This window comes from Theropithecus gelada, chromosome 9, assembly GCF_003255815.1.
Source record: "Theropithecus gelada isolate Dixy chromosome 9, Tgel_1.0, whole genome shotgun sequence".
Lineage (NCBI taxonomy): Eukaryota > Metazoa > Chordata > Mammalia > Primates > Cercopithecidae > Theropithecus > Theropithecus gelada.
In genome coordinates this window covers 46,399,074-46,415,258 of record NC_037677.1, presented here as the reverse complement: position 1 = coordinate 46,415,258, position 16,185 = coordinate 46,399,074, and the positions used below count along the sequence as shown (strand labels likewise).

General features: G+C 47.6%; 1 protein-coding gene across 1 annotated transcript in view; it reads left to right on the top strand.

Moving 5' to 3' along the window:
* LOC112631324 (anthrax toxin receptor-like) overlaps positions 1-16,185 on the top strand; it is a 724,187-nt gene that overhangs the window by 588,304 nt on the left and 119,698 nt on the right.

Genomic DNA, 16,185 nt, shown 5'->3' with positions numbered 1-16,185 from the left:
CTAGAAGAAATGTGTAAATTCCTGGACACATACATCCTCCCAAGACCAAGCCAGGAAAAAATTGAATCCCTGAATGACCAATAATGAATGAGCTCTGAAACTGAATCAGTAATAAATAGCCTAACAAAAAAAAAAAAGCCCAAGACTGGACAGATTCACAGCTGAATTTTACCAGATGTACAAAGAAGAGCTAGTACCATTCCTGCTGAAACTGTCCAAAAAATTGAGGAGACGGGACTCCTTCTCCTTCATAACTCATTCTGTGATGGCAGCATCATCCTGATACCAAAACCTGGCAGAGACACAACAAAGAAAGGAAACTTCAGGCAAATATCCTTGGTGAACATTGATGCAAAAATTCTCAATGAAACACAGCAAACTGAATCCAGCAGCACATCAAAAAGCTTATCCATCACAGTTAAGTAGGCTTTATCCCTGGGATGCAAGGTTGGTTCAACATATACAAATCAATAAATGTGATTTGTCACATAAAAAGAACTAAAGACAAAAACCACATGATTATCTCAATAGATGCAGAAAAGGCTTTTGATAAAAATCAACATCCATTCATGTTAAAAATTCTCAGTAAACTAGGTGTTGAAGGAACCTACCTCAAAATAATAGGAGCCATGTACGACAAACCCACAGCCAACATCATACTGAATGGGCAAAAGCTGGAAGCATTCCTGTTGAAAACTGGCACAGTCAAGCATGCCCTCTCTCACCAATTCTATTCAACAAAATATTGGAAGTGTTGGCCAGAGAAATCAAGTAAGAGAAAGAAAGAAAGGGCATAGAAATTGAACAAGAGGAAGTCAAACTATTCCTGTTGGCAGATCATCCTGTATCTGCAAAACCCCATAGTCTTGGCCCAAAAGCTCTTTAAGCTGATACGTTCAGCAGGCTCAGGATACAAAATCAATGTACAAAAATCACTAACATTCCTATACACCAACAACAGTGAAGCCAAGAGCCAAATCAGGAATGCAATTCCATTCACAATTGCCACAAAAGAATAAAATACCTAGGAATACAGTTAACGAGGGAAGTGAAAGATCTCTATAAGGAGAGCTACCAAACACTGCTCTAAGAAATCAGCGATGACACAAAAAATGGAAAAAATTCCATGCTCAAGGATAGGAAGAATCAATATTGTTAAAATGGTCATACTGCCCAAAGTAATTATAACTTTGATGCTATTCCTATTAAACTACCCATGACATTCTTCACAGAACTAGAAAAAAAATTATCTTAAAATTCACATATAACAAAAACAAGAGCTTGAATAAACAAGGTAATCCTAAGCAAAAACAATAAAGCTGGAGGTATTATGCTGCCCTACTTTGAACTATACTACAAGACTCCAGTACCTAAAACAGTATGGTACTGGTACAAAAACAGACACCAGTGAAACAGAATAGAGAGCCCAGAAATAAGGCCACATACCTACAACTATCTGATCTTTGGCAAAGCTGACAAAGACAAGCAATGGAGAAAGAACTCCCTATTCAATAACTGGTGCCAGGATAACTGGCTAGCCATATGCAGGAGACTGAAGCTGAACCCTTTCTTCATACCATATACAAAAATTAACTCAAGATGTATTAAAGACTTGGCCTGATGCAGTGGCTCATGCCTGTAATCCCAGCACTTTGGGAGGCCCAAGCAGGCAGATCACCTGAAGTCAGGAGTTCAAGATCAGCCTGAGAAACATGGTGAAACCCCAGTCTCTACTAAAAATACAAAAATTAGCTAGGCATGGTGGTGCACATCTGTAGTCCCAGCTACTTGGGAGGCTGAGGCAGGAGAAACAGTTGAACCTAGGAGGCAGAGGTGGCAGTGAGCTGAGACTGAGCCACTGCTCTCCAGCCTGGGTGACAGAGTGAGACTCTGTTAAAAAAAAAAAAAAAGAGAGAGAAAGAAAAAAAGAAAAAGGGGTGGATTAAAGACTTAAATGTAAAAGCTCTGGAAGATGGCTGGGGATGGTGGCTCATGCCTGTAATCCCAGCAATTTGGGAGGCCAAGGCAGGTGGATCACCTGAGGTCAGGATTTCAAGACCAGCCTGGCCAACATGGTGGAACCAAATCTCTACTAAAAATACAAAAAATTAGCCAGGCATGGTGGCGGGTGCCTGTAATCCCAGTTATTCAGGAGGCTGGGGCAGGAGAATCACTTGAACTCAGGAGGCAGAGGTTGCAGTGAGCCCAGGTCGCACCACTGCACTCCAGCCTGGGTGATGGAACAAAACTCTGTCTCAAAAAAACAAACAAAAACAAAAAATACCCTGGAAGACAACCTAGGCAATACCACTCTGGACATAGGAATGAGCCAAGATTTTATGACAAAGACACCAAAAGCAATTGCAACAAAAGCAAAAATTGACAAATGAGATCTAATTAAACTAAGAATTTCTGAACAGTGAAAAAAATCTATCAACAGAATAAACAGAAAACAACAGAACAGGAGAAAATTTTTGCAAACTATCCATCCAACAAAGGTCTAATATCTAGCATCTATAAGGAATGTACACAAATTTACAAGAAAAAAATAATCCCATTAAAAAGTAAGCAAAGGACACAAACAGACACTTTTCAAAAGAAGATATAGGTGATGGTTAGTATTCAGTGTCAACTTAATTGGATTGAAGGATGCAAAGTATTTTTCCTGGGTGTATCTGTGAAGATGTTGCCAAAGGAGATTAACACTTGAGTCAGTGGACTGGGAGAGGCAGACCCACCCTCAATCTGGGTGGGCACCATCTAAATAGCTGCCAGCATGGCAAGAATAAAACAGGCAGAAGAACGTGGAAGGATTTAACTTGCTGAGTCTTCCAGCCTTCATGTTTCTCCCATACTAGATGCTTCCTGCCCTCGAACATCAGACTCCAAGTTCTTCAGCTTTTGGACTCTTGGACTTACATCAGTGTTATGCCAGTGTCTCTCAGGCCTTTGGACACTGCAGACTGAAGGCTGTGCTATGAGGTTCCCTACTTTTGAGGTTTTGGGACTCGGACTGATTCTCCACTGCCTTCCTTGCTCCTCAGCTTGCTGACAGCCTATCGTGGGACTTCACCTTGTAATTGGGTGAGTCAATTCTCCTAAAACCTCCCTTTCATATATACATATATCCTGTTAGTTCTGTCCCTCTAGAGTACCCTAATACAACATACATGTGGCCAAAAAGTATGTAAGAAAAGGGTCAACATCCTTGATCATTAGAGAAATGCAAATCAAAACCACAATGAGATGCCATCTCACACCAATCAGAATGGCTATTATGAAAAATAACAGATGAAGAAAAAATAACAGATGCTGACGAGGTTGTGGAGAAAAGCGAACACTTATGAACCAGGTTTTTTGTTTGTTTGTTTGTTTGAGATTCAGTCTTGTTCTGTCACCCAGGTCGGGGTGTAGTGGCACAATCTCGGCTCACTGCCACCTCTGCCTCCCTTGTTTAAGCAATTCTTTTGCCCCAACCTACCTAGTAGCTGGGATTACAGGTGTCTGCCACCATGTTTGTGTTTTTAGTAGAGACTGGGTTTTGCCACATTGGCCAGGCTGGTCTTGACCTTGGTAACTCCTGACCTCAGTGACCTGCCTGCCCCGGTCTTCCAAAGTGCTGGGATTACAGGTGTGAACCACTGTGCCCAGCCAGGAAAACTTAACACACTGTTGATGGGAGTGTAAATTAGTTCATCCCAACCTTTTTGGCACTAGGGACCAATTTCATGGAAGACAATTTTTTCATGGACCAGAGGTGTAGGGGAGATGGTTTTGGATGATTCAAGGACATTACATTTATGTATTTATTTATATTATCATTATTTTTTGAGGCAAAATCTAACTCTTGTCACCCAGGCTGGTGTGCAGTGGTGTGATCTAGGCTCGCTGCAATCTCTGCCTCCCAGGTTCAAGCAATTCTCCTGCCTCAACCTCTCAAGTAACTAGGATTACAGGCACACGCCACCACACCTGGCTAAGTTTTGTCTTTCTAGTAGAGATAGGGTTTCACCATGTTGGCCAGGCTGGTCTCAAACTCCTGACCTCAGGTGATCCACCTGCCTCTGCCTCCCAAAGTGCTAGAATTATGAGTGTGAGCAACTGCTCCCAGAGCAGGCACATTACATTTATTGTGCCCTTTATTTCTATTATTATTACATTGTAATATATAATAATTATACACCTCACCATAATGAAGAATCAGTGGGAGCCCTGAGCTTGTTTTCCTGCAACTAGACGGTCCCATCTGGGGATGATGGGAGACAGTGACAGATGCACACACTGCAGGGGAAGTGCATTAGATCATCAGGCATCAGATTCTCATAAGGAGCATGCAGCCTAGACCTCTCACACGTTCAGTTCAGGATAAGGTTGGTGCTCCTATGAGAATCTAATGCCACCATTGATCTGACAGCAGGCAAAGCTTAGGCAGTAATGCGAGTGATGGGGAATAGCTGTAAATACAGATGAAGCTTCGCTTGCTTGCTCACTGCTCCTACTGCTGTGTGGCCCAGTTCCTCCCCAGGTCATGGACCTAGTCCATGGCCCATGGGGTTGGGGACCCCTGATCTAATGTAACAACTCTGGAAATCAGATTCTATACCCCCTATTTGTTGTTGCTGTTGTTGCTGCTGTTTGTTATTGTTGTTGCTGCTGTTTGTTATTGTTGTTCAGTGTTTAATGAGCTTTCTGAAATAATTTTGTAGTCTGGGGCTACTCTTCAACACTCAGCCAGGCACTTTACATCTCTGCCTTAGCCTTCACTTCCTGCTTTCCCAGAGCCTCAAGGTCAGTCAGAGGTGAGAGCTTTGAGCCTTTCCAGGTCTTTACTGAACATGTACACAGCCCTACACTTGGGAGCAGCCTCACAGATTCCCAGGAATCATTCAGTTGGAATTTTCAGAGCTCTTATGGACATCTCATTCTCCTGTTTTTCTTTTAAAGCTTTTTGGTTAGCCTATTGTCTGCCCAAAATGTTATGTACAACCTCATACAGGCACCAACTTGAATAAAGGCCTTCAAATGTTTTTGACAAATGCCCTCAAGGAAAAGGCTTTTGCATTAAGTGAGCTCTTAGGACAAATAAAGACATCCTGGCAGTGGGATGTTTCTGAAAACCACCAGCCAATTCAAATGACAGTTCTCTGGGAATGAGGCTTTGAAGGAAATTCAGCCCCGTTCTGTCTTTCCAGTGGTTGCCGGGCTATTGGTCTTCACTGTAATTATGGGCTGTTAATTTTCAAAGCTGCAGTGGAGCCAGTGAGGAGGGGATGAGAATAGAATAGGGCAAGTTAAAAATACCATATGACTTGCTGTACTTAATGAGATTTTTCAATTTGTTTGTTTGTGTGTGTTTATGTATATACACACGTACACATACACACACACACAGTGAATGGAAAATAAATCTTGGGGCCCCAAAATCACTAAGCTAAAGGGAAAAGTCAAGCTGGGACCTGCTTAGGGCAAACCTGCCTCCCATTCTATTCAAAGTCATCCCTCTGTTCACTGAGATAAATGCATATCTGATTGCCTCCTTTGCAAAGGCTAATCAGAAACTCAGAAGAATGCAACCATTTGTCTCTCACCTACCTGTGACCTGGAAGCCTTCTGGCTGCTTGAGCTGTCTGACCTTTCTTGACAGAACCAATGTATATCTTACATATATTGATTGATGTCTCATGTCTCCCTAAAATGTATAAAACCAAGCTGTGCCCTGACTACCTTGGGCACATGTCATCAGGACCTCCTGAGGCTGTGTCACAGGTGTGCATCCTCAATCTTGGCAAAATAAGCTTTCCAAATTAAACAAGACCTTTCTCAGATATTCAGGGCTCACATTTTGGCAACCATGAAGAGATTCTGGGCAGAGGCATCCCTGACCTTTGACAAATCTCCTATCAGTGCTCGGTACCAGCTTGAACTATCTTTATGGCTCAAACCAACAGGACAATTTGCTGAGGCCTGGAGGCACCCCCTCCAATCACTGATCTTCCAAAATTTGATCAAGATCTAAAGTTTATTTTGCTGTACAACTCCTTTTGTTGGAGTTTTACTTGCTTCCAACACAAGAAAGGCAAGTTTTTCCTGCTTTGATGACGATGAAATGCAGGTAACTCCTTTATGGAGTTTGATCTTGCTTCCAATGGGGAAGACAAATTTGAGTTTTTTCCTGCTTCTAGGATGGTAGAGAGCGGCCTTCAGCCTGAGACCCATCCCTTACCTAAGGATGGGTAACTGAATTGGGGTTCGTCTTGGCTAAAGTTAACAACCAGTTGGTTGTAATTTCTCTTTACCATTAGAGCACTCAGTAGTTGGATAAGTTGTACCATATTTGTTTTGCTTAATTGTTTTTGTTGTTGTTCGTTTGTTTCTGTTTTTGTTGTTGTTTCAGTCTTTTTCCCATTGGGATTGATCAGCTCTATCCGACTCCATCAAATCCAAAGGAAACTTCCAAATTATGGGGAACAAGACCTCTGAAGTGGCTAAATTCCCACACTGTGGTGGGGGACAAAAATGGCCAACAACAGGAAAAAAAAAAAAAAAAACAGGAGAGATTTTTTATTTTGATTACTTAAGGGGCTTTATTTACATATCAAGGCCACCTTTTTGCTAGCCAGGCCAAACTGAAAGGGCAATGGCTGTCACCCCACACTGCAGTTCCATAGCTAAGGGCTCTGGCTTCTTTTTTTCCCACCAGGACAGCTTGGGTGTGGTTGCTAAACTAAGCCATTTCTGGTTTGATACTTGATACCTCTGAAATAGCAGCAATTTGTTCTAGCTGAATTATGGTAATGAGATTTAAAAATATTTTTTAAAAGGAGCTCAATGATTGAAAGCTTAACTAAAAGCTAACATCCAAGATGTGTGCGTGTGTGTTTGTGCATGTGTGTGTGTGTGTGTGTTTGTGCATGTGTATGTTTGTGCATGTGTGTGTGTGCATGTGTGTGTATATGTGTGTGCATGTGTGTGTGTGCATGTGTGTGTGTGTGTTTGTATTGAAAAGGCCTTCACATTTTTTCTTTTTCTCCTGGGACCTTGTCTTTCCCTTTTTTTTTTAGCTAAAGATTTTTTTCTCAGTTGACTGAATTCTGTTTTTTTCATTTACTTCTGCTGTCTCTCCTTTCTTTTGCACCCTCTGCTGCATGAGGGACCTACAATATTATAGTTTATAATAGCCTGACTTTCCTTCAAGAAAGCGGAGAAGGTGCCAGACTCCCTTTTGGGGAGAAACCTGTTTTTCCTTATGAAACCCCAAGAGTGTAAGCAGACAAGTTCATCTCAGCTCTTACACTGCTCGCTTTTGTATTGTGTTACCTGACTTATTGACTAAAAGAGTTATTGCACCAAAGGTTTTTTCAAGGAAGAGTGTAGTTTAGACATTAGAAGTGTCTTCGTTTAAAAAAACTTTTTAGTGCACTGTGAAAGCATCACATGGTCTAGCCTCATAATAATTCTCCCTTTTTGGAGACCCAGGATTCAGTGTGGGCTCTGCCCGGAACTCAGAGATCTAGTCAAAAGATAGGTAGTTCCTATATAAATAAAATTAGTCTCCTCATATAATCCTATGATAGATTTCTCTCTTTTTTTTCCTGAGACAGAGTTTTTGTTCTTGTTGCCCAGGCTGGAGTGCAGTGGCGCGATCTCGGCTCACTGTAACCTCTGCCTCCCGGGTACAAGTGATTCTCCTGCCTTAGTCTCTCGAGCAGTTGGGACTACAGGCACCCACCACCACGCCCGGCTAATTTTTGTATTTTTAGTAGAGACAGGTTTTCACCATATTGGGCAGGATGGTCTTGATCTCCTGACCTCATGATCCACCTGCCTCAGCCTCCCAAAGTGCTGGAATTACAGACATGAGCCACTGTGCCTGGCTATCCTATGATAGATTTCTATAATTTTTGTTTGATTTGGCATACCACCTTTTTTTTTTCCTATCTATAATTTTTGTTTGATTTGGCATACCACCTTTTTTTTTTTTTTTTTTTTTTTTTTTTTTTTTTTTTGAGGCAGAGACTCTCTGTTACCCAGCCTGGAGTGCAGTGACATAATCTTGGCTCACTGAAACCTCTGCCTCCCAGGTTCAAGCAATTCTCCCACCTCAGCCTCCCAAGCAGCCGGAATTACAGGCATGTGCAACCACACCTGGCTAACTTTTGTATTTTTAGTAGAAACGGTTTTTCACCATGTTGGCCAGGCTGTTCTCAAACTTCTGACCTCAGGTGATCCACCCACCTTGACCTCCCAAAGTGCTGGGATTATAGGCCTGAGCCACTGCACCTGGCATGGTACATGGTTTTACTGCATGTGACTAATTTACGTGCAACTAGTCATGCAAGTTCAGTAACCCAAGGCGGTCTATACCCTGTTCAACAAGAACCATCTACTGATGACACTTCTGGAAGTCTGGGCAATGTCAACTTGCTGTAAGAGTTCCCAAATGCTCTCAATTATCATGTGATAACAAAGTTTTCAAACCAGTAAATTTTGATTAGCCCTTTACTAGGAATAATCTTGAATAAGCTAGTACTGCCCTCTACAACCACAATTAAAAAAATCAGTATTGGTTTTCTGTTAAACTCAAGCATCATGTAAATATGTAATGTCGAAAATGAGGATTTCCCATATTCCCATAGAATCACAAAGATGATCACTGGTAATATGCTTGCTACATTTATTTTACCAGGTTTTTTCTATTCTTTTTTTTTTTTTTTTTTTTTTTTTGAGACAGAGTCTCACTCTGTCACCCAGTCTAAAGTCCAGTGGCACGATCTTGGCTCATTGCATCCTCTGCCTCCCGGGTTCAAGCAATTCTCCCATCTCAGCCTCCCAAGTAGCTGGAATTACGGGGGTCTACCACCATGCCCATCCAGCTAATTTTTTTGTATTTTCAGTAGAGATGAGGTTTCACCAAGTTGACCAAGCTAGTTTCAAACTCCTGACCTCTGGTGATTCACACACCTCTGTTGATCCGCCCAAAATGCTGTGATTACAAGCATGAGCCACCATGCCTGGCCATTTTTTTGTATTCTTATACAATTATATGCTTGCTTTATAAAAATGAACTTATTCTACATATATATATATAAATAAATATATAAAATCACATTATTAGGACATGTTCCCAAATGACAGTATAACATTTTCATCATTCTTTTTAAAATTTTTTTTCCTGAGACAGCATCTTGCTCTGTTGCCCAGGCTGGAGTACAGTGGCCTAATGACAGATCACTGCAGCCTCAAGTTCCTGGGTTCAAGGGATCCTCCCATCCCGGCCTCCTGAGTAGCCCAGCTAAGTTTAAAAAATGTTTTTTGGCCTGGCACGGTGGCTCACGCCTGTAATCTCAGCACTTTGGAAGGCCGAGGCAGGCAGATCACTTAGGGTCAGGAGTTTGAGACCATCCTGGTCAACATGGTGAAACCTCGTCTCTACTAAAAATGCAAAAATTAGCTGGGCATGGTGGCAGGTGCCTGTAATCCCAGTTACTCAAGAGTCTGAAGCAGGAGAATCGCTTGAGCCCAGGAGGCGGAGGGTGCATTGAATCGAGATCATGCCACTGCACTCCAGCCTGGGTGACAGAGAAAGACCCTGTCTCAAACACATATAAATAAATAAATAATTATATATGTGTGTGTGTGTGTATATATATATATATATAGGAGAGATAGGTGATAGGTCTCACTATGCTGCCCAGGCTGATTTTGAACTCTTGGACTCAAGCAATCCTCCTATCTCAGCTTCCCAAAGTGCTAGGATTACAGGTGTGAGCCACCATGCACGGACATTTTCATCATTCTTTTTTTTTGAGACGAAGTTTTGCTTTTGTTGCCCAGGCTGGAGTGCAATGTCACGATCCCGGCTCACTGCAACATCCGCCTCCCAGGTTCAGGTGACTCTCCTGCCTCAGCTGGGATTACAGGCATGAGCCACCATGCCCAGCTAATTTTGTATTTTTAGAGGACATGGGGTTTCTCCACTGCTTTTACTAGACCTTGATCACATCAAAAAGATTGTGTCTCTTCCATTTATTGTGTACACAGTTGACACAATGGGGAACTCAGCAAAGGACGCAGAGTGACAGCAGCCTCCCTTCACTGGAATAGTCATGTCTAGACACCTCTTAACCTCTCCCGAGAAGTAAGGATGGGTTTGGTGTATGAGAATAAGAAACAGAGGATCCAGGGTTGAGACAATTTGCCCAAAACACACCTTTTGTGGGAAGCACAGTTGCGACCCCCAGGTCTCTTGGGCTTGCGGGTTCCTGCTCTCCTGTGGGCCCCCAGGAGACACTGGCTGCCCAGAGAAGGAGGAATCCTCCTGGGCAGAGGTTAACTTTCGCCACTCCAGGATTTGCCCACCCTGGGGTCCTGCCAGGAATGTTTCCCCAGCACCACCCTCCCCATGCCACCTCCTGACCGGCTGTCTCCTTCCCACCATTCAGCAAACACATCCTACCTCCAGGACCAGCCCCTTCATCTCAGGAAGGCTCCCATGGGACACCCAGAACCCCCATGGCTCCTGGAGCCCTGAGGGAATAACACCCTGGGTGGGGACTGATTTGTTTTCCCATCCAGTGCAACCTTGGAGGTAATAGACAAGAACGTCCTGTGATGCGAAGCACTCGTTGTCCTGACCCCCGATCCAGTGCCCTTCATTCTAAGCACATAGCATCCCCAGGCTGTTCCTGGGTGTGGGCTGGGGTTGGTAAGAATAAGCTGGACCAGCTGGGCCAGGGGAGGCAGTCGTGCCCGGGGCACATAGCCACTGCCCAGAGCTGCCCCCAGAGCTGGGAGCCGTCCTGCTCATGGCGCTGTGAGATGCCCTCCAGAGAGGAAGATGGAAGCTGTCTCCATGCCCCGGGACTGATGAAGGGCCCATTCCAGGCCTTTGCGCACCCAGGCTTGCTACCCTTCTGGGAGCCCTGTCTTGTGGGCCAGGACCAAAGCGCCCTCACTGGTGACATCTCAGAAGCTCAGCCACTCCCCACACATGTACACATAGAGGCGTGCCCACACCAAGCCACGTGTGGGTGTCTGGGGACCATGAGTCTGGGGGAGGGGTTGGGTCCCTTCCAGAAAAGTCTGGCCAAAGTCCAGTTATGAAGGTGAGCTGAGATGGGCTCCCTCAAAGGAGCCACAGTGTGGGGAGCCCCGGGCAGAGCCCAGAGAGAAATGCCAGCCCCGAGACTGAGACATGATCCAGGGAGTGCTGCCAAGAGCGGTAGACACAGCCGCTGAGGCCCACAGGGCACAGTGAGGCTGTGGGAGAGGGTGGCCCCTCTGTGGCCATTTCCCCGCCTGTGCTCACATCCCCTCCTCAGGCCTGTCTTACCAGCTCTTGCAGCCCATGACCCACATCCTTTCTGAATCTCTTTACTCTCCTGGCTACTGGGATCCCCAGTGCCCCTCACCATTCCTTCTGGTCTCCCCTCTGCCTCCCGGAACTGTTCCCCAGGACTCTCTCCTGGACCAGCCCTTCCTCCCCCTCCACATCAGGGGTTCCAAACCCTGGATGCCTTTGGGATCAGCTGGGTGCCCTTTAAATCCTTCCAGCCCAGAGCCCTGAGCCCCAAGTCACTCCTGCCTGCTCCTGTGGGACCCCTTGGATCAGCCAACCATTTTATCATCATCCATCACATCCCCTGTCACCAAGGGCCTCTGTCATGTTCTGTTGTCCCCATACCCACCCTGGCACCCCTCACCCACCAACCTGTGCCCACCTCCTGCTTTGAGCCTGTTTCCCCTCCTGAGTGGTGTTTCCTCACTCCAGGTGGGCACTGGGGCAGCTGGCAGACCTGGCTGTGAGCTTCTGTTCCCTCCAGAGGGATCCTCCCTTCCAGATTACCTAGTCAAGCTTGACCCCATGGTGTCACCGAGACAGGCCAGAAGAGGGTGATGAAGCCACCAGTGCCCTGAGCCCCACTGAGCTGCAGCAGCTCTGGAGCCAGAGACAGCCTGGGAGACTGAGCACTGAGTGCTGGGTCCCCATGAAGAAATCGTCATAACTTTCCTTTCATCCCACTCTTGAGGGCCCTGGGGGGACACAGGGCACAAGGAGGGTGGCGGAAGAGGCATGTGCCTGGGTGCTTGGCGCCTAGCCGGGGTTCATTTCTGTGGGTTCCCAAGATCCCCAGCCACATGTCGCACTCCTGCCTCACGAAGTGACAGGTACTCCCTGTTCTGGACCCTGAGCTGAGTGTCAGATGCTGACCATAGAGACCCCGGCTATGGGGAGCACAGACTATCAACACAGTCCTGTGAACACAGAGAGAAGAATACAGGAGGATGCTGTTTGGAGCACAAAGGGTGTGATGTAGTCTAGTTTGGGACCTGGGTGTTGGAGGAGGCTGCTGTGAAGAAGGAACCTTCCACTGGGTCCTGGATAATCACAAGCGTCGCAGGAGTTAGCCACGTGGAGGTTGGGGTGGGGGCATGGAGCTGGGCATGGCAGGAAGTGAAAGTGAGGTAAGGGAGAACTTGAGAGCACTTCTGCACTGACAGAGTGAGTGCACGGGACAGGGTGAGTGTGCACTGGAATGGAGCATGGGTGCAAGGGGAAAAGCATGTGTGCACAGGAGGGAGCATGTGTGCACAAGGGTGGAGTGTGTGCACAAGGATGCTGTGTGTGTACATGAGGATGGAGTATGTGCAGAAGGATGAAGCATGCTCATGCAGGGCCAGGGCCTATGTGCATGGGGTGTGTGTACCTGGGAACTGAGCATGGTGTCCAGCCTGTTCTTTCTAAGTAGTGGGCACCAGTTGATTCCTCAATGAATAAATGTCAGCCAGAAGGAGAAGGGATGCACCTTCAGGCTCATAGCAGGAGAAGCATAGTGCATTGGTGAGCGTGTTTCCACAGGGGACAAGGAGGGTGGTGGAAGAGGCGTGTGGGTGGGGTGCTGGGTACCTAGCCAGGCTGTGTTCCGGTGAGTAAGCCCAAAGGGTCTGAGATCAGCCTGAGCACGTTGAGGAGGTGTCGACGGGTGTGCAGAGAAAGGCATGATCCAATGTAGGCCCTAGAATCCCACAGCTGTGCACAGCTGGTATGGACGTGGGAGACCAGGGGAAGAATGAGGAGAGGATGGGATTGGCTTCTGCTCGGCAATGGTGTGGATGGAGGGATGCTCTCCTCAGAAAAGGCCAGTGGGCCAGTGCTGGCATGCTGAGTCTTTTCTCTGTGCTGGTTGCTGGCAGCACTCTGCCAGGGTCCCACCCTTCCTCCCCAGCGTCTGAGCTTTGCTCATAAAGGGCGGGCTCTGTGACCTTTCTCTGAGGAATGCCCTGGGGATCCAGGAGCCCAGGCAGTGCCTGGAGACTACATCCCCCACTGCCCAGCTCAAAGACTGGAGAGCACCGGCGTGGTCTCATTGCCCCTGCCTCAGCTGAACAGATGCCGGGGCCTCACTGTGTGACTTCCTGGGCCCCACTGGCTCCCTGTCCTCCTTCCCTTGATCCTCCCTGGCCTCCTAAGAGCATTTCCTGAGGGGATGATGGCAGGCATCCTCATCTCTGCATCTGGACCACTGGACCTCAGACATCTTAGGGAGCTGTTAAGTAGGCAATTGGAGAGGAACTTCTGGGACTCAAGAAGAGGATGGGGGTGGAGCCATGGCCTCGGGCACCATCCCAGGGGTAATAGTGAAGCCATAGATGTGCCTGAGAGCTGCCCAGAGAGATGCCAAGGCCATCCAAGGCAGACAGCAGATACTCAGAGAACCAGGGTAGCGCCCTGCTGGGAAAGGCAGGGCCAGGGGTTTGCAAACACAGTAGAGCGAAGGCTACGTCCGACCAGTGGCTGATAAGATTCACAGACAGGGGCCACTTCGGGCCACTTTGGTCCACTGCAGGGTGTGGAGGGTGCTGGGGGTCAGCAGGTTGCCCTGGAGGATAGGAGGGAGGCAAACAGCTCCTGTGGGCAACAGGGCGGGGGTTGGGGGCAGGGGCGGTGGCTGTACTGGAAGGGGTGAGGGCCAGGGGACAAGAAGGGAGCGCTCTGGGAGTCCTGGAGAGGAAAGCGTGAAGACACAGGAGAAAGAGGGAAAGGAGACCAGGCAGGAAAGAAGGAGGGGGGCGCGTGGGAGCCAGGGGCTGACTGGAGACTTGACTTCCGACTTCCGTTTGGAAGGGAAACAAAGGCGAAGGCCGTCTGTGTCAGGGTACTCAGAGGAAAGGTCAGGGAACCAGGGCATGTGGGAGAAGAGTGGGCTTCCTCCCACTGTTGCGGGGAGGGTGTCTGTTTAGCTGGAGGTGAGATTCTAGGTCGGGTGTGGGGGAGGTGGTGAGGGTGGAGGCTGGGAGATTAGAATTAGTCATTGTGGTACAAAACGGAAATTAACCTACAGAAGCTGTCCAGCGGGAGTATCAACCAGAGGCTTTGAGCAACCCAGTGCTCCAGAGCAGGTAAAGTGAAGGCTTCCCTGGTCTCTGACATGAACTTGTTCTGACTCCCCTTGTACACGCCCAGGAATGCGTCCTGCCTTGTCCACAGGGGAAGGCCTCCACCCTGCTCAGCCTGCCTGGCAGAAATGTCCCGCAGCCCTCCTGGAGCCTCAGCCCCCTGAATGTGCCCCACAGTAGACAGCTATCAGATTCCTCCACTGGTGTTCGCTCTGTGGCCGGGCAAGTCAATCAGTTTAAACTGTATATGTGTGCGTGTGTTTGCCTGTGTGTCAATGTGCATGTGTGTGCGTATTATGTATGTTTGTGTGTTTGCCTGTGTGTGCATGTTTGTGTGTTTGTGTTTGCATGTGTTTGTGTGTGGGGGTGTGTGTGTGTGAGTGTGCACGTGTCAGCTCTGCCATCCTTCCTTCAACCTCTGGCTGCTGTGGATGGTGGAGTGAGCTGAGGATGGTGGGGTGAGCTGAGGCTGGTGGGGTGAGCTGAGGCTGGTGGAGTGAGCTGAGGATGGTGGGGTGAGCTGAGGATGGTGGAGTGAGCTGAGCATGGTGGAGTGAGCTGAGGACGGTGGAGTGAGCTGAGGACGGTGGAGTGAGCTGAGGACGGTGGGGTGAGCTGAGGACGGTGGGGTGAGCTGAGGACGCTGGAGTGAGCTGAGGACGGTGGAGTGAGCTGAGGCTGCTGGAGTGAGCTGAGGCTGGTGGAGTGAGCTGAGGATGCTGGAGTGAGCTGAGGATGGTGGAGTGAGCTGAGGATGGTGGAGTGAGCTGAGGATAGTGGAGTGAGCTGAGGATGCTGGAGTGAGCTGAGGATGCTGGAGTGAGCTGAGGATGGTGGGGTGAGCTGAGGCTGGTGGGGTGAGCTGAGGCTGGTGGGGTGAGCTGAGGATGGTGGGGTGAGCTGAGGATGGTGGAGTGAGCTGAGGCTGGTGGAGTGAGCTGTCCTGCTAGACACTCCTTATCTGCTCCCAGCACACAATGTCCTGTTTCTGGTCTCCATCTCAGTCAGCAGTGCTGCAGGGCAGATGCTGCTCAGGTCTGTCTTTGGAGTTATTCCACTTTTTATCTTTTTTTTTTTTTTTTTTTTTTTTGAGACGGAGTCTCGCTCTGTCGCCCAGGCTGGTGTGCAGTGGCGCGATCTCGGCTCACTGCAAGCTCCGCCTCCCGGGTTTACGCCATTCTCCTGCCTCAGCCTCCCGAGTAGCTGGGACTACAGGCGCCCGCCACCTCACCCGGCTAGTTTTTTGTATTTTTTAGTAGAGACGGGGTTTCACCGTGTTAGCCAGGATGGTCTCGATCTCCTGACCTCGTGATCCACCCGTCTCGGCCTCCCAAAGTGCTGGGATTACAGGCTTGAGCCACCGCGCCCGGCCATTTCCACTTTTTGTCTTAAACTCTGTGTTTGTGTTTCATTTCTCATTAATGAATTTTAGAACTTCGGTCCTTTTAAAACTCTGTATTTGTCATAATTAGCTGTCCTGGTCATATAGTTTTATTCCTGTATCTTTTTTGAACACTTTATACACCCTTATTACAATGTTCCTTTTAGATCACTCTATTCTCTTTACTCTCTGGGCCTTGAATCTCCTTGTTTCTTGTATCCGCTGCCTCTCTTTGGGGAGATACCTGGGAGTTTTTCCTCTGAGCTCCTCTTCAGTAGGAAATGATTTTCCACGAGAATCCTGGTTCCCCTGGATGAAGACGGTGTCTCCTGGGGAGAGTTTCCTGTTTGGTTTTGCTGGAGCCTGGCGGGTTCGCTCAGGTGCAGATGGGTATAGTGTTAGCTCCT